This window comes from Schistocerca americana, chromosome 1 (genome assembly GCF_021461395.2).
Source record: "Schistocerca americana isolate TAMUIC-IGC-003095 chromosome 1, iqSchAmer2.1, whole genome shotgun sequence".
Classification (NCBI taxonomy): domain Eukaryota; kingdom Metazoa; phylum Arthropoda; class Insecta; order Orthoptera; family Acrididae; genus Schistocerca; species Schistocerca americana.
The window spans coordinates 1,078,225,999-1,078,245,701 of record NC_060119.1 but is presented as its reverse complement, the minus strand read 5'-3'; the positions used below and the strand labels follow the sequence as shown (position 1 = coordinate 1,078,245,701).

At 42.9% G+C, this 19,703-nt stretch overlaps 1 protein-coding gene across 2 annotated transcripts in view; it reads left to right on the top strand.

The window, feature by feature from the left end:
* LOC124617622 (calcium release-activated calcium channel protein 1-like) overlaps nt 1-19,703 on the top strand; it is a 538,600-nt gene that overhangs the window by 333,492 nt on the left and 185,405 nt on the right. The gene's annotated exons all lie outside the window — the stretch shown is intronic.

The following is a 19,703-nucleotide window of genomic DNA, read 5'->3' as shown; positions in this document are numbered from 1 at the left end:
AGCTTGGCTTGATGAATTACCCCAAAAAATAATCCCATATGACATTATGGAATGAAAGTAAGCATAGTATGCCAGCTTTTTCATTTTTATATCCCCTACGTCTGACAAAATTCGCATTGCAAACAGAGATTTGTTAAGACGCTTCAGCAGTTCTGTGGTGTGCTCCTCCCAATTGAATTTATTATCAAGCTGTAATCCCAAGAATTTAACACTGTCCACTTCTTCTATCTTCTTGTCATCATATGTTAGACATATACTCTTGGGACACCCCTTACAAGTTCTGAACTGCATGTAGTGTGTTTTTTCAAAGTTTAGTGACAAAGAATTGGCTAGGAACCAGTGATTAATGTCCATAAATATTTTATTGGCTGATCTTTCTAAGACTACACTTGATTTGCTATTTATTGCAATGTTTGTATCATCGGCAAACAAAACAAACTTGGCATCTGGTAATGTTACTGATGAAAGGTCATTGATATACACAAGAAAAAGTAAGGGCCCCAAAATGGAACCTTGTGGGACCCCACATGTAATTAGTTCCCAGTTGGATGATGCCTGATAGACATGTATCAAGCTCTTTCCTAATAACACCCTTTGTTTCCTGCCAGAGATATAAGATTTGAACCATTTTGCAGCATTTCCTGTTACACTATAATATTCTAGTTTACTTAAAAGGATATTGTGATTTACACAGTCAAATGCCTTTGATAGATCACAAAATATACCAGTTGCCTGCAATTTTTTGTCTAATGAATTAAGCACATTTTCACTGTAAGTGAAGATAGCCTTCTCAATATCAGAACCTTTTAGAAATCCAAACTGTGACTTTGACAGTATGTTATTTGAGATAAGATGGTTATAAAGACGACAGTACATTACTTTTTCGAAAATTTTTGAGAATGCTGGTAACAGTGAAATTGGACGGAAATTTGATGCTATTTCTTTATCTCCCTTCTTAAACAGTGGCTTAACTTCAGCATATTTCAGCCATTCAGGAAATATTCCACTGATAAACGACTGGTTACACAGATAGCTTAATATGTTACTTAGCTCAGAATCACATTCTTTAATTAACTTTGTTGATATTTCATCATACCCACTAGATGTTTTTGATTTTAAAGATTTTATGATGGACATTATTTCTGCTGGGGTAGTGAGGGTCAAATTCATATTATGGAAATTACTTGAAATGTCTGGTCTAAGGTAATCCATAGCAGCATCTACCGAACCTGACAACCCCATGTTTTCAGTAACAGTTATAAAATGTTTGTTAAAAAGTTCTGCAACACTATACACATCTGTCACCAATGTATCATTTACTCTTAATGCTATTTGTTCCTCTTCATGTCTGGTCCTACCGGTCTCCTCCTTCACTATATCCCATATTGTCTTTATTTTGTTATCTGATATGACTATCTTTTCCTTGTAATATATTTGCTTTGACATCCATATTACAGTCTTTAATATTTTGCAGTATTTCTTATAATGTGCTATAGCATCAACATTGGAAATGTTTCGGATTGACAGATACAGTTTTCTTTTTGTTTTACAAGATACCCTTATTCCTCGAGTAATCCATGGCTTCTTTGTAGATTTTCCTCTAACCTTGGTAAGTTTTGGGGGAAAGCAGTGTTCAAATAAGGTAAGCACTTTATTAGCAAAAATGTTATATTTTTCATTCATGCCATGAGCACTGTAAACATCAGTCCAGTGAATGTCTCTGAGGAGTGTCCTAAAATAATCAATTTTTGGCTTACTGATTACCCTCTTGAGCTCAGATTTAACAGATTTTATATCCTGTTCAGTATTAACATTTAACAGAAGGAACTGCATGTCATGGTCTGAGAGGCCATTGGCTATTGGTTTTGTAATATAATTTTGTTCATTGGACTTTTCTATAAAGATATTATCAATGGCTGTTTGTGAGCAAGTGGCTATCCTAGTGGGGAACTTTACTGTGGGAATTAAGTTGAATGATAGTGTTACTAACTCAAATAAGTTCTTATTCGGAGAGTCTTTAAGGAAATCTACATTGAAATCACCAGCAACCACTATTTCTTTGTTTTTGGTTATTAAATGGGCCAGTACAGCTTCAAGGTGGTTTACAAACAGATTAAAGTTACCTGCAGGTGCTCGATATACACTTAATATTATGAAAGATTTTTTGTGAAAATCTAATTCTGTTGCACATGCTTCCATATGCTGTTCTAGGCAAAATTTATGAATGTCTATGTTCTTAAATTTATGACAGTTCCTGATGAATGTGGCAACTCCTCCTTTCTCCATTTCTGATCTACAAAAGTGAGATGCTAACCTAAACCCTGTAACACTTAAAAGTTCTATACCAGTGGTCACATGATGTTCAGAGAGGCAGATTATGTCAGCTGGGTTTGAAGACTCTAATTCATCTATGCATATAGTTAATTCATTAATTTTATTTCTCAGTCCTCGAATATTTTGATGCAATAAAGATAGCTGACATTTCACATTGTCTGAGTTAAAATTGGGTGGAGTTAAAATATCTGCTGACAGTTGAAAATTCTTAACCAATGGCTGTTTATGCTGATGTAATAAGCTGGAATTATGTTTTTTGATTTCTTTTTCAAACTGAAGGTTTGTCTCAGTTCTAACCTCTCTTAAAATTTGCTTTCTTTCTGTCCTCCCTACCCTAAAAAAGGGTCTTTTCTGAATCCTATAACCACTGGTATTTTACCACTCATGACAGTGCCTCCCCCCTTTAACTTTCCTGCTATTTCCCCAGCCAATTTACCCTTCCCCTTCCTGTTGAGGTGAAGGCCATGCCTAGTATAATCCCACCTACTGAGAGAATCAACATGAACCACACCAATGTGTGACCCCGCACCCGACATGAGCAGCCGTTCCAGCTCCAAATTAACTCTCTTGACAGAAGAGTTCAAATGAGGTCGGTCATGGCGCCCAAGAACAGATACAAACTCAACACTAGTATGCTTTGATGCTGATGCAATCTTCGCCAGGTCACACTCTATACTGTACCCAGGATTTCTGTCAATACTGTTACCTGCCCCACCCACTATAACCACGGTGTCTTCCTTAGTGAAATCTTTGCAAAGTGATCCTAAATCCTCTGTCACCTGCTCCAGACCAGCACTAGGTTTAAAAAAATTGGTGACCTGGTATTCTGATCCTAGTTCATCCTGCAAGAGTTGGCCAACACCTCTTCCATGGGAACTACCTAACAACAACACTTTCTTTCTCTTTTCTGATTTCCCTACATTCTTACTTTTCAATCTGCTGCTGAAAGTTTGTTGTGCCCTGTCTACACCTGCAACTGCTTGAGGCTCACCAGCTTCTAACTGAAGCAACAGGTCAAATCTATTTTCCACATTCACCATAAAGCTGTCAGACAAAGTTCTAGGCCTGTTCCTCCTGTTGCCTGTTGCCACTTCCCACCTCTCTTTACCCTTCTCCCTCCTTAACCTGTCAAGATCTCCCCTGGCCTTGTCTAATTCAGCCTGAAGGGCAGCAATTTTCCCCTCCTGTTCCAGTATCTTCCTATCTCTACTACAAATCCTACAAAACCACTGATGAGTCTCATTTACTTCCCCTATTCCCACGCCACTACAGTCACCCACATGGAAAAAACTACAGCACCCATCACACCAAAGCCCCGACCTAACAATTCTACGGCAAGTCAAGCACTTTTCACTCATGATAAACGTAATAGTTGATTAAGAATAAGTCAGTTAAATTACAGATAAACACGAAAATATGGTTACACAAATTTGGCCTATACGCAACTGTGTGTAAACAAAAACAAAAGTGCAAAGTTTCTGAAACAACAAGTTAAACTTTACGCTACTTTCCGGAAATGCTAGTTAAATAATGAAGAGGTAAGCTAAGTTAAATTGCTGGAGAGAGCAAGGAACAACTAAGCGAAATTCTATAGATTTGCTGCAGCAGAACGTAAACAAAAAATACGACTGTACGGTCTTTTCGCGTTTTCTGCTATATTACGTAAAGAAAAGTGAAACCTTTAATGGTACACTTAAACGGCACACTAATACACTTATTTACCACGTAATCAGTACTAATCTATATGTTTTATAATCTAAAATAACTTATCTTTACGAGAACACCAAAACTCGCGCTAGTCGCCTGGCTGCAGGGCTGTGATGGCGAGTATGTGAAGTGAGCAGCGTACACAAAATATTTCTGAGTTACTTTTACGAACACTGGGCCAGATTCATCCTTCAAAAACAACCAAGAATGACCATATAAACGTATGTCCCAAAGTACATGTTCTTTAGGTAGACTCTTTTATTCGTGTGAGGAATACGCTCCAAAATTTGCCTATCGACTTTAAAAGAGAGCAGAATGCTGCTAGTCACTGTTAAATCACTCTGTCTTGTTCAGACGAATTTCGGGCTTGCCGCCGACCGTCGTTTAATTCATCGCATTCTATTTCGACTGGGCATCTTCATGTGAGCCATCGAAGACGATGAAGCCTTTTTGCCCCTTTATTGTGATTTCATTCCCCTGCCCCATATGGGCAGGGGAGGGCTGTCAGCGGCATTATCCGCCGCTCCTCAGTTGAGTGACATGACAAGTAATACAAGAATAAAATGTTGAATATAAGGCGATAGAAAAGGGAAACATAAAACAGAGTAAGGGTAGATAATGGAGGTAAAAATTCACTGACATGGGGACGTTCAGGGGGGCACAGTTAAAAAAGTCGACATAAAGTTAAAAAACACAGTTGGCGATACTTAAAACACAAAAAAGACACTGAAGCCACACACACAGGTTAAACGTTTGCCACACTCCAGAACAACACACTACAAACCCACCTCGAGCCTGAAGCCTTGCTCCGTTCCACAACATATAGCGCGCTGCAAGTATTCCGCGCATGCGTCAAAAACAAGTAAACAGACAAACCACATTTTCCGGCGGCAGCGCCCTCTCAGGTGGAACCCCGGAACGTAGCTGTCTTCTGCATCACCGCGGTCTTTGACGCACTCTGTTGGAGGATGCTAAGTTCACCCAACCTGGATATGATGTGACGTCATTATGACGTAACACGCTTTAGTCGATTAACACACCTATCGACTTTTACGAACGTTCGAGATTCTAAACTGTCGTCAGCTAGTGGTTTGTTTTGACACGTGCGATTCTGATAACAGCTCAGTGTGGCAGCGTATATGTATTTCGCAAAAATAAAAGTAAAAGAGCTGGATATTAATAGAAATATTCCTGACCGTGGCCTTGAAAACACCACGGACAACACGTTTCGTAAAAAAGTGAAGTCTTCTTGTGTCCTGACCAGATTAGATTGTGTGATTGTTGTATTGAACGCTTACGCCGAAAATAATATTTATTTATTATCAATATTTTAATATGGTTTCATACAATTGGTCTTGTCAGTACATATTAGATTGTAGCAGCATACTCTTGCTGACTTTTGCCGGCCGAAGTGGCCGTGCGGTTAAAGGCGCTGCAGTCTGGAACCGCAAGACCGCTACGGTCGCAGGTTCGAATCCTGCCTCGGGCATGGATGTTTGTGATGTCCTTAGGTTAGTTAGGTTTAACTAGTTCTAAGTTCTAGGGGACTAATGACCCCAGCAGTTGAGTCCCATAGTGCTCAGAGCCATTTGAACCATTTATTTTTTTGCTGACTTTTTTTCTTAATTTATATAGCTGAAAGAGAACTCGTGCAAGTTTGTTAGCTAAGTAATTTATATGTCCATCCCAAGATAGTCTTTTATCAACCATAATTCCAAGTAATTTTACACTCGGACCGCAGAGACAGGTACCTTAGTGTCCAGTAATGACTGGTGTGTAGAATGATTGAATTTCGAACTTAAAAAGAAAAATATGAGGCATTGTTGAAGAAAAATCGTCGACCGGAGATGAAATACGAGGGGAAGTGGATTTCTCAATGTAATGTTAACGAAAGGTTAGTGTCTTGACGCATCTAAAGATTTTGGCTGCTGAGTGCTTCTTCTCTCCGAGTACAAATAACCGACGCACTTCAGCTGGGTCAGAAGTACATCAATTTCTGCTTGAGATTCACAATAACCACGCAATTGCCTGTCGTCATCGATGCTGAACTCTTTCATATTTTCTCTCGTTAGTCTCTCGAATGCTGAACACATAATTAGAGACGAGCAAACGAAAAACAACGCACAGGACATAAACACAGTACAATACACGATTTAAACGCAAGGAACGCAAAACACATGTCAACGAATGGTGCAGAGCACAGCGCTACCCTGTCACAACCTCTCGAAAGTTCACAAAAGTCGATATACGGTTTCTATCGTTTTCGATGTAGCGTGTATACGTCATAATGACGTCACATCGTATCCAAGTCCGGTGAACTTAGCATCCTCCCCCTCTGTTGTCTTCAGTTAGAACAAATCTTGGAGATGTTGGGATTCCATGCATGGCTCACCTGACAGTGACTGGCACATGCCCAGTCGAAATATCGCGCGATAAATTAAACCACAACCAGCTGCAACATTCAATTCGCCGGGTAAATTTTAATCACTCTGTCTTGCAAAAACAAGAACAAAAAAAGATAGTCCGCTTGCGGAGTCTGGAGAAGGAATGTAGGAGTAGGCTTTCTCAAAGCGGTATGTTGTCTCGTGCATTTCAATCTTGTATTGGGCGGAGTGCTGCTATAATGAAGACAGTATTGAGTATGAGCATTGTGGAAAACTTTAAAGCCAGCAGTAGAGCACAAAATTCGACATCAGGATGAGATGGCAAAGGTGCCATCCGCATAGCAGTAATGGACCATAGAGCTTCATTTCCAGGGCCGGCACTACATCGGAGCACTGGGAGCGTATGAGGCTGTATTGAATTGTATTGTACGTTGACCGGGGACCTAGAAACGACGGAGAGGCTCCGTCCCCGCCGCAGCTGCAGTGGTCCACAACCCCACGACGACTACCGCAGTCCACTTCACCCTTCTGTCGCTCCACACCGAACCCAGGGTTACTGTGCGGTTCGGCCCCTGGTGGACCCCACGGGGAACGTCTCACACCAGACGAGTGTAGCCCCTATGTTTGCGTGGTAGAGTAATGGTGGTGTACGTGTACGTGGAGAACTTGTTTGCGCAGCAATCGCCGACATAGTGTAACTGAGGCGAAATAAGGGGAACCAGCCCGCATTCGCCGAGGCAGATGGAAAACCGCCTAAAGACCATCCACAGACTGGCCGGTTCACCGGACCTCGACACAAATCCGCCGGGCGGATTCGTGCCGGGGACCAGGCCCCCTTCCCGTCCGGAAGCGTATGAGGCTGACTGTTCCCACTGAAAGGTCTGATTCCACATGAGTCTTTACTGGAATAACCCGTTCCATTAACAAGATGAAAAGTTTAAAAAACAGCAATAGAAAAGTATTGAAATGTCAGCAGCCGTGGTTTTAATCCCGAGGAACAATATGTGATACAAGATGCTATTTTTAATCCCGCCAGACACACAATATACACTACTGTTCGTGAAAATTTCAACGCGAAGGAGGAGATATATTATTGCAATGAAATTTATTTCACAGATTAGGGCTGGCTCAAATGGCTCTGAGCACTATGGGACTCAACATCTTAGGTCATAAGTCCCCTAGAACTTAGAACTACTTAAACCTAACTAACCTAAGGACATCACACACACCCACGCCCGAGGCAGGATTCGAACCTCCGACCGTAGCAGCCTTGCGGCTCCGGACTGCAGCGCCAGAACCGCACGGCCACCGCGGCCGGCCACAGATTAGGGACATGACAGTACATACATGACTAGAATTACAGAACGGCACATGCACTTTGACCATGAGAATTCAGTATGGAGTGAAGCCACCATGTGCCGCAGTCAAAGGGGGGCATGAACAAAAAGAGCGCCTGCATATGCTTCTGGAGAATATGCTGCTACGTGGTTTGTAACACCGACAGTGGTTGCAGGACGACCCGACATTATCACAAACATGTTCGACAGGTGACGTGGTAAGTGTACATGCAAGCGAGGGGAGCAGTGGCTTCTTCGAAGAAGGGTTGCACATTTCTCGCCACGAGTGGCCGGGCATTGTCTCGTTGAGAGATGACGTGAAGACGCCTGCGGGAAGGGCAGCGCACAGGGCTCTAAAACCTCCTTGGCGTTGCGGCTGCTGTTCAGATTGTCGTTAATACGGCCAATGGTGCTCCAAACCATCACACATGCCTTTTGCCTGCTGTGCCACTCAACAATGCAATCCGCCCCATTGAATTCACCCCGCTAGCAGCCACGTACTTAACAATCACAGTAGGACAAGTTGAAACAGGACTTGTCCGAAAATACTGCATTTAGCCACTGGGCACGCCAGTGACATCGTTCACGTGACCGTTGCAGTATGAAGCATTGTTGGTTTCTGACCAATGGAAGCTGACGCATAGACAGGCGTGCCGCCAATCCAGTCCTCAATGGATGGCGTCGAATCGTCGACCCAAACATATCCACACCTCTTGCAGTGCACCAACTGTGGACGAATTTGTTGTGTTGGTTACGGCCAGGCGGATAAGATGGCTTGTCATCCCGCTCTGTGGTCATATTGTGAGATCCTTTATCCGTTCGCTGCTGTGTCTGATTCTCTTCTATCCACTGGTTGCACAAACGCTTGAGTGTCATAGCGGCGTGCCCTGTACGACCCACAATGTCACGGTACGACAAATCAGTTTTCCAGAGTCCAAACACTCTGCTCCGTCGAACTGTTTCACAAGCTTATATTGCCCCCTTTGACGTCGATGAGAGATACCTGCACTTGCTTGCACGTCACCACTTCGTTTGACGGTTCTGCACCGACTGAGTGTACTGTAACACTGACCTGTCCGACCACAGAAAGTGGATGCTTTTGAGCCTACATGCACGCCATCTCTCTTCAGACTTAACCACTTATTATGGTTCCACTGCCCTAGAGACCCTCCGGTTTTAGAGTGTTGCAATTTTCACAAATAGTTGTGTAGTTTTCTGTGGAGAACAGGAATGGGCAAAAGGACAACTCACAAAGTGTAAACAGATAAAAAGAGATGTTAATGCCCTGATTTTTATACATTCAAACCAAAAACGTGCTGTATACCAGACTTTCTATCTTTGTCCTTGCAATGTATATGTCATTCGACAGTTGGTATCAAAGTGATAAGGTCTTCATCAAAGTCTGAAGGTTCAAATGGCTCTGAGCACTATGGGACTTAACATCTGAGGTCATCAGTCCCCTAGAACTTAGAACTACTTAAACCTAACTAACCTAAGGACATCACACACATCCATGCCCCAGGCAGGATTCGAACCTGCGACCGTAGCGGTCACGCGGTTCCAGACTGAAGCGCCTAGAACCGCACGGCCACACCAGCCGGCAAAGTCTGAAGGAGTGGCCATACTTGAAACTACAGATTTCTGGTTTGCTCTACTTGATCGAGAGTGTAGCGTAAATATTGCAACCCACAGCCTGACATCACTTGGTCTCTGTTAAATTAACAAAAAATTGAGTACACGAGAACAGTTCCATTTTTCCACCTCTATTTTTTCTTTAACTTAGAACTAACAGAAATAATCTTTACGACTTCAAGATTAAAAGCTCGTTTACGACCTCAATGCAACATATTGAAAACAAGGTTTCAAAGGCATTAGTACGAAACGTGAGAACCAAGCGAAACCCAAATGACTTAGGTGTCAACTTATTATACATTTGTTTCCATAAAACTCAAACACGTTAATAATTCCGGGAAACAAAACATATTACGCATGTAGCTGAAAGAAAATATTAAACAGCTGATGTCCCTGCACCTTCCATCAACTTGTAACAAAGAAGACAAAAACAATTGCAGTATAAATGTGTTAAGACAATAGTTATAGTCAAAATGCCACATCAAAGTGCTGCAATTTACTTTGTCACTGCACTTGACAGATAATTAAAGGCTTGAGAGTAAGCCAACATTCAGTGCTGGGCCAAGTGAGAGAACCCAGCTGCCAGAGCTAATTTGGCAGAAAGGCATCGAGGCATCATTTATGGGGTGGACTTGGATGGAAATCCCTTGGTAGAATTTTAAATTTGTCCAAATTTCACGGCGTGTGTATTTCAGTCATCGATATTTCGTGATTTGATTTATAGTAAGCAGTACTTACAGAAGCAAGCCGTAGTACTGCGTGATTCAAAGAGTAAGTGCCGATTCACAAATTGAAAGCTTTAGGATTGAGATCCCCAGTGAATAGCAGCACTTTATCTCAGAAAGTTATTTTTGCATGTCTTTGCTACATACGAAGTGTGATCAAAAAATACGATGTATGAATTTTTTATTGGCAACTACTGACTCTACAATCATTTAATGTAACTTTTGTGATAGCCTGACCCGTTGAGAAAGGTAGCGTCAAGTTGGAACACGTTGTGACTTCTCAGTCAGCGTCCAGAGACGCTTGAGCGAGGTGTGTTCATCGTCTGTCGTGCTACATGGATTTCGAACAACGCGTAAACATTAAATTCTGTTTGAAGTTGTAAAATGGTACCAAATAAATTCATGAAATATTGAAAAAGGTGTATAGCGATAATGCTGTAACTGCGAAAAAATGGCTCTGAGCACTATGGGACTCAACTGCTGAGGTCATTAGTCCCCCAGAACTTAGAACTAGTTACACCTAACTAACCTAAGGACATCACAAACATCCATGCCCGAGGCAGGATTCGAACCTGCGACCGTAGCGGTCTTGCGGTTCCAGACTGCAGCGCCTGTAACCGCACGGCCACTTCTGCCGGCTGTAACTGCGAAGACTGTTGACAAGTTGTATGGGCGGTTTAAAAACGGAAATGAGATGGCAGAAGACGACCAACGTTCAGCGCTTCCATTAACATAAAAAACAGTAGAAAACGTGCATAAAGTGGCAAAAACTTTTCGTTCAAACAGGGGAATAACTATACGAGAACTTAGCGTCCGCGCAAATCATTTTAACCAATAATTTGGAAATTAGATGAGTGAGCGCAAAATTTGTTCCCAGACTTTAGTGTGATGAACATAAAGAAATTAATATTAGTTTGCACGGAGTTGGAGGATCGTCTTTATTCAGATCCTAACTTCATGTCCAAAATTGTAACTAGAGATGGAACTTGGGACGATGAATATGACCTTGAGACTAAAATTCAGAGTTCCCACTGGAAAACCAGTGAATCTCATCGCCCAAAAAAGGTTCGTTGGTCTAAATCGACTATCAAAGACATTCTCATGTTGTTTTTTTTCGTGTATAGGGGACGTGGTGGGATTTCGCTCCAACGGCGGCAACTGTAGACGCCAAATTTTACAAGAGCGTACTGCAACTTTCGCGAAACGATGTACGCAGAAAGAGAACAGAAAAATGTGCCAATGGTTTCCTTCTTCAACACGACAATGCACCGTGCCACACCTCGAGTTTGTTTCGCCAGTTTTTGGCCGGGAAAAGTGTTCCTGCATATCCACATCCTCCTTATGCACCAGATTCAGCATCAAGCGATTTCTAGCTGTTCCCAAAAATTAAAACCGTGCTTAGACGAAAACGTTTTGACGCCATTCCTGACACCGAGAGTGCCACGACAGAGCAGCTGAATGCCCTTCCACGTACGCCTTCCAGAAATGTTTCCAGTTATGAATTCAACGTTCGAATAAGTGCATTGCTAACCAAGATTATTATTTCGAAGGAGATTAAATAAAATTTCACGTAGCTTATTACTTTGGTTCTAATAAAATTATTCGTCATATTTTCAATCATATTTCGTATACAGTGTGTGCCAGGAGAAATGGTCAGTATTCATGGATATAGCAGGAACGATGATTCGAAGTAAAAAAGTATAGCAAACATGGGCTGTAAAATGCATACCTTAAGAGCTATGAGCACTTGTTCCGTAGAAGAGACGTGTTTCACAGTAGAGAAGTGGATGTGGGCCCATACCTCTTAAGGTATCCACTTTAAAGCCCATATTTACTAGACAGTTTTTTCCTGTTTTGGTCCATACTACTACCTCTCAAAATAAGGAAATAAAATAGCTTCCAGTGGAAGAGATTTGTGTCTCAGTATCTAAGATGAAGTGCTTATAACTCCTAAGACTTGTATTTTAGGACCCACGTTTACTAGGCGTCTTTGGTTCGAATAATCGTTTCTGTCATATCCGTGAATATTGATCATTTCTCCTGGGACACTCTTCATGTCCAAGAAAAGGGAAAAAGACTTCCTCCCTAGTTTGTACTCCGCATTACGATCTACCTCGGCCTCTAACTGGTTGGTTGGGATAGCTCGTTTGTCGACAGGAGGCAAGGACTGTGTCGCGGTATTACTTTGGTCGCTGTAAATGTCATCAGTTCGTTCGTAAGAAGTCTGAGCCTCGGAACCCAACAGAGCCTTGTTCGCCTCCGTGCACCCAGGAGCCATGCTGGAGGTGGTGGAGCCACATTCCGGAGGCAGCCTGGGATCTCTGCCGCCGGCCGGCTTTAGCCTTGAACTCACGAGGAGCAGGCAGACTCACGGTACTTAACCCTGCAGGGCGCTGCCGCTGCCTGCTGCAAACTCCCGCCGCCCGAGCCGCTGTAAGTCGCGATTCTTTGTTCATTACCGTATGCATAGTGACGTAGCATGCACTGCTGGCTGAATGAAGCACGACAAAATCGACGTCAGTTGTAGTACAAATAAACGAGTGAAGAGAGGATTAGTACAGCTACATTAAAATAAATCTGTCCTCATCCCAAAGGTCACTTTGAGCACCGCTCCGGCTTACGAAGAGGAGGTGGAAGGATGTGTCATCGTCATCAGTGTTCTGCTCTAGGGTAGGTCTTCACTTGCATGCACTCCTGTCATTTGCTACCCTCTTCGGTTTCTCATGATTGTTTCCTGTTCTTATACTATCCACCATCTGGTACCTTCTGCGTCTTCTTCTTCTGCCACTTACGTTCGCTTCACAGCATCCATCAGAGTAAACAATCTCTTCTCATCCAATGTCCAAGCCAATTGTGTTTTCCCTTCTTGATTACTTTGAAAATTCCTCTCTCCTTCTTCATTCTTCTCAGCACCTCCTCATTTCTCGCTTTGTCCACCAATTGTATCCCTTCCATCCTCCGTCAATTCCACGTCTCTAATGTTTCTATTCTTCTTTCTTCCTCTTTCCTCAGTGTCCATGTCTCAGCTCCGTATAATGCCACGTTCCATATAAAACACTTCGCCAGTCTCTTCCTCAGATGGCTTTGCACCCACATAGAAGCCTCATCTTCTTAGTACATGCTTTTTGGTAATTGCTACACATGTTTTCACCTACTCATTACATCTCATGTCATCCGTAACTATGCTTTCCACATATTTGAAAGCACTAACTTGTCGTATACCTTTCTGCCCTAACTTTGTAGTTGTTCTTATTTTTCTCGCATTTATCACCATACGTTTTGCCCTTTTCTTATTAATCCTCAATCCGAATTCCTCACGGGTCTTATTTCATTCTCGTAACATTCCAGTCACAATTTTTTCGCTCTATGCAAATAACACCGTATCATCCGCAAATCGAATAAATTATATTCTCCTACCACCAACCTGCACTCCTCGTTTTCGTTTCAAACGTTTCTGAATGATGTGTTCCAAATACGTGTTAAATAGTACTGGGGACAGATATCTGCCTTGTCTCACTCGCCTTCCAATTTTCATCTCATTCCCAATCTGTACTCGTATTTTCTGTTGTAGGTATAGGTTCCTAATCAGCCTTCTATCCCTCCAGTCGATACCATTCTTTCTTAGAGTGTCCATTAAGGCTATGAAAATGACACAAAAAATCCTCGTACCGAGTGAAGATTGTACCCCTGACCTCTCGATTTATTGTCTGGAACTCAGCCGTCAGATTACCAACAGCTGCACAGCTACTTTTCGATGGTCATAAACCTAAAGGGAGTGTTTAATACCCACTGACAGGTCGTAAGTTATTCTTTTCGAATGGCAGCAACGAACCCGGCGATCTTAAGATCGTCATCTGACAAGCCGCTCACCATCAACCACCATCAACTCACTCCATAAACAATGCGGAGATGTTTGGAATTTAATACAGGTTATTGGCACGAAATCTCTTCTCCCCTTGACAGTCAGATATTGGCGGTGGTTATTTCTTATTTTGTCTACCACTGTCACTTACCCGTTCCTTGTTCCAGTTCCGCGGGAAGAACGTTTGTTGGTGAACCTCTGTGTAAACTCGAAACACACTAATTTTGCCTTTGTGATCTTTTCGCGAGATATATATTTAGGAAGGATGAACATATTGACTGATTCTTCCAGCAACACACTCTCCTGGAATATTAACAGTAAACCGTTCCGTAAAGCGGAACACCTCTCATGTAGCGTCTGCCAGTGGTGTTGGCTGAGCATGACTGCGACACTTTGGCACTTATGAAATGAACTCTTAACGAGACGCGCTGTTCTTCTTTGGATCTTCTTTGTTTCCTCTATCAGTCCTACCAGGAATGAATCCAAGACTTACGAGCAATATCCAAATAATGATATAACGTGTGTTTTGTAGGCTACCTACTCTGTGGGTAGATTACATTTCTTGAGGATTCTTCCAACGAATCTAAGTGTGGTATCCGTCTTACCAGCTATTAGTTTTACGTGTTCGTTCCACTTTAAATCGCTTCGTATGCATACTCCTACGTACAGTGAAGAGCCAAAAAAACTGGTACACCTACTTAATATCGTGTAGGGCCCACGTGAGCTCGCAGACGTGCCGCAGCACGACGTGACATGGACTCAACTAATGTCTGAAATAATGCTGGAGGGAACTGACACGATGAGTACAAGGGGTGGAGATCCCTTCTGAACAGCACGTTGCAAGCCATCCCAGTTATGCTCAATAATGTTCATGTCTGAGGAATTTGGTGGCCAGCGGAAGTGTTTAAACTCAGAAGAATTTTTCACTCTGTGGAAATTATGGACGTGTGTGTGTCACATTGTCCTGCTGGAATTGCCCAAGTCCGTCGGAATGCACGATGGACATGAATGGATGCAGGTGATCAGACATGATGCTTACATGTCACCTGCCAGAGTCGTATCTAGACGTATCAGGGAGCGCATATCACTCCAACTGCACACGCCCCACACTATTACAGAGCCTCCACCAGCTTGAAGAGTCCCCTGCTGACATGCAAGGTCCATGGATTCATGAGGTTTTCTCCACACCTGTACGCGTCCATCCACTCGATACAATTAGGGACGAGACCCGTCCGACCAGGCAACGTGTTTCCAGTCGTCAACAGTCCAATGTCGATGTCGATGGGCCCAGGCGACGCGTAAAGCTTTGTGTCGTGCAGTCATCAAGGGTACACGAGTGGGCCTTCGTCTCTGAAAGCCCACATCGATGTTGTTTCGTTGAACGGTTCGCACACCGGCACTTGTTGATGGCCCAACATTGAAATCTGCAGCAATTTTCGGAAAGGTTGCACTTCTGTCACGTTGAACAATTCTCTTCAGTCTTCGTTGGTCTCGTTCTTACAGGATCATTTTCTGGCCACAGCAATGTCCGAGATTTGATGTTTTGCCGGATTCCTGATATTCACACGTGAAATGGTCGTACAGGGGAATCCCCACTTTATCACTATCTCGGGGATGCTCTGTTCTATCGCTCTTGCGCCGACTATAATACCACGTCCACACACACTTAAATCTTGATAATCTACCATTGTAGCTGCAGCTACCGATCTAACAACTGCGCCGGACACCTGTTGTCTTATATAGGCGTTGCCAACCGCAGCGTCGTATTCTGCCTGTTTTCATATCTCTGTATTTGAATACGCATGCTTATACCAGTTTCTTTGGCTGTTCAGTGTATTTTATGGAGATGGTCGTTTCGAGTAGTTGTTCCGCAACCGTTTAATCATATGATAATGGATGTTTGTGCTTATTCATGCGCAATACATTTATACTTGTTTATGTTGAGAGCTAACTGCCAAACCCCGCACCGAGCTTCGATTCTCTGTAAATTTTCCTGCGTTTCGATACAATCCTCTTGCGTTGCAACTTATCTGTATACAACAGCATCATCCGCGAAAAGTCTCATGAAACTTCCGACTCTGTTCAGTAGGTAATTTATATATATTGTGAATATTAATGGTCTTTCAACACTTCGTTGTGTTACGTCCGAAGTCACTTTACGTCTGAAGGTTCCTCTCCGTTAATAATAACATGCTGTGGTCCGTTAACCAGGAATCCTTCAGATCCAATCACACAGCTGGTTTGATCTTCCGTACGCTAGTGTTTTGTTCGTATCTGTTACCCCCGAGTTGGGGGACTCAGACAAGCTTGCGCTAGTGACCGCAGCTAAGAAGAAAGAGGGGAAAACAGCCAGAAAAAGACAACTTACTGTCGACCATTTCTCTAGTGGCTGTACTGATGCCCCTGTGAGATCGACCGTTCAGCTTGATGTTTCAGCATGATGATGTGGCCTCATAGGGAACGAATGTCAGAAGTGACCTGCATTATCATCTATGATCGAACTAAGTCCAAACACGAATGGTCTGAACATCCTTTCGGAGCACTTCTGTCACTTCATTCCACACTAGACAGTACTATATTACATGACTCTCAATCTCTACACGACCTCTTTGCAGTAAAGGGAACTCTATTTCTTGTCTTACTAGATTGTCTGGGTATGTAGGGCTTCTAGTCTCTCTGCAACTGGCCCGTCTGCCTCCCCCCTGCCGTCAGTAGCAATGGACTGTGATCTAGCATCGAAGCAGCCTGACAGGCAGCGCTTCAGGAACACATCAAAGGCCTCTCTCTAATTCAGTTTCGTAATGCGTAGCACCCCATACTTCAGCCCACGGCAGCCTCAGGAAATGCTGATCATATGTTAGTGATTTGTGGTACTTTTCGAAACTTGAATCGTTTACATACTATGCAAGTAAAGCTACAAATCAATATCAAGGATTAATTAAGCACGATTCCATTTGAGGGCGTAGGCCTTTCAGTTCCTACACCCTCGTCTCAGCTCTCTCAGCAAGCTAGAAGGTCACCGGGGAATTACACGTGCACCGAAATTTTCGATGTGTATAAGGGGCAGTCAACTGAAAACGAGACAAATGGGAAAAAAAACGTAACGAAGCTGTTTATTATTTCAAAAGTAATCGCCATAACTGTTAATCCATTTATCTCGCTGTGAGACAATATGATGAATACCTTCATGGAAAAATATTTGCGGTTGTCTACGGAACCACGATTGTGCCCATGCGTCCACCTCTTCGTTCGAAGTAAATTGACGGCCTGTCTTTCTTCAGGGCTCCAAAAATATGGAAACGGAATAGGGAGAGATGGACCAAATGCAGGACGTGTAAGGGCTTCCCAGCGAAACTTCTGCAGCGTACTCAAAACAACCGTGGTAATATGTGGGCGGGCATTATTCTGCAAGAGAATGATGCCGTCCGTTGACACTCATGGGCGTTTGGACTTAATGTCGCGCTCCATTTTGTGCAAAGTGTTCGCGTGGACATATTTTTTGGAGCCGTCAAGAAACGTATTCATGGTCGTCGATTTGCTTCGGACAAAGAGGTGCATGGCTGTTACAGTCATGGTTCCGTAAATAACCGCAAATTTTTTTCCATGAATGCATTGGCCGTCTAGTCTCACTATGGGCAAAATATATTAACAGTCATGGCGATTATTTTTGAAATAATAAACAGTTCACTTACTTCTTTCATCTATCTCATTTTCTGAATGATTTCGTGATGCCTTCAGCTGCCATTCCGTTTATTTCATATAGGATTGTACAGTTTCGACGTTAGACAATTTTCAAGTATTTCTTGGGTGATTTTTAATAGTAAATTATGCCATGTATGTCGTTGCTCCTATGCCTTCATGTTATGCTCATAAAATAAATTAGAGAGGTTTTATGCTTTTTTAAGAGCGCATTACTTTCGAGCAGTTGTTGCAAACCTCTTATATGGCATAATTTACTACTAAAATCATCCATAAAATACTTGAAAATGGCGTAAGGCTGAAATTGTACAATGGCAGCTGAAGTCATCACGAAATCATTCAAAAAAATTAATCGCACCTGCAGACCCCATCGCATTAAAAATGTCTAATTTTGATTTGAGTGCCTCTTATACTTGAAAACTCATGCAACACCATTCCGTTCTTACACACACCGCTACTAGTCATTTGAAGTATCAACTCTTATGTTTCTGTTCAGTAATGATTTTAGATTCGGAAACTTGCAACCAAAATTACCAAAACTCTTACCACAAGCACATGCAGAGCTAGATTTCGAGACTGGAAGTAGAGCCAAGCAGGGTCCAACAGCTACACCACACAGACGATTCTTAATCTGGCCTTCCAGCCAGCCGGTGAAAGATTTTTAAGCATTTCCCAACACTCATTCACTTCCGCCTCGGAAACAATGCCCAGGAACAGTTACACGTGAAATCATACAGAACAAATTTTACACGATTTGTATTGAGATTTCACGCATAACTTTCTCCATTCCGGGAAAAGGAATGAAAAAAGAACTTAAAAAATGGTACAAATGCCTCTAAGCACTATGGGACTTAACATCTGAGGTCATCGGTCCCCTAGACTTAGAACTACTTAAATCTAACCTACCTAAGGACATCACACACATCCACGCCCGAAGCAGGATTCGAACCTGCGACCGTAGGGGTCGCGCGGATCCAAACTGAGAACCGCTCGGCCACAGCGGCCGGCAAAAGTACTTCGATTTCATATAGCCGGCCGGTGTGGCCGAGCGGTTCTAGGCGCTACAGTCTGGAACCGCGCGACCACTACGGTCGCAGGCTCGAATCCTGCCTCGAGCATGGACGTGTGATGTCCTTAGGTTAGTTAGGTTTAAGTAGTTCTAAGTCTAGGGGATTGATGACCTCAGAAGTTACGTCCCATAGTGCTCAGAGCCATTTGAACCATTTGATTCAATATGAGACAGCTCTAGATAATTATTTTACTCCCTTCGACATACTGTTGCAGCTACAATTAGGACGAAGAAGAATTTCAACAAATGTTACACTGTGAGGTCTCCGCATATTGGTAGCCAATGATGGAGCATAGTTGGTGCCGAAAGCTAGTTTAAGGCTCCGAGCTACCGCCGACAGTGCGACAATATCTTTGCACGGAGGTTTAGTCTGAACAACGCTGAAGGCTACGAGCTTCGAGCGGAAGGTAATACCCATTTCGACAGTAAGAACGATGAACTGACAGTAGAGTTCAGTAGATACGTTAAAAGTTCGTTTCTACTTGATGTAGATGTTTTAACGCATCGGTTCAGAGTCGCGACTGTACGTTTTGTTAATAAACACTAATCTTGAAACTGAATACTTAATTAACTGGCACGCCATAGTCCGAATCCAATTTCCTACCTCCAATGACCACGTTAGATTCCCAATTAAAACGCAGATCTCACAGCTACGCGTCATTTTTCATACAAAATCTTGGTTCCGAACTCGAAAAGTGTAGCGTATTGTATGGCGTTTGAAACACACTCCTACAGATGTGACTCCCGATCGCCATACTCATGTACGTGCAGACAGAATGACTTAGAGATAGTTTACCCCTCCAGAGACCTCCTTTCCTCTTTTTTTACGGTAGCCGTTAGTGTAAGAAGCAGTACCTCACACGCGTGCAAATACACCCAGATGTTGGCAGCAGATGTAGAACAGTGTCTTAGTAGCAGACAGCAGACCCAGCGACTACAGCCGGCGGCCTTGTG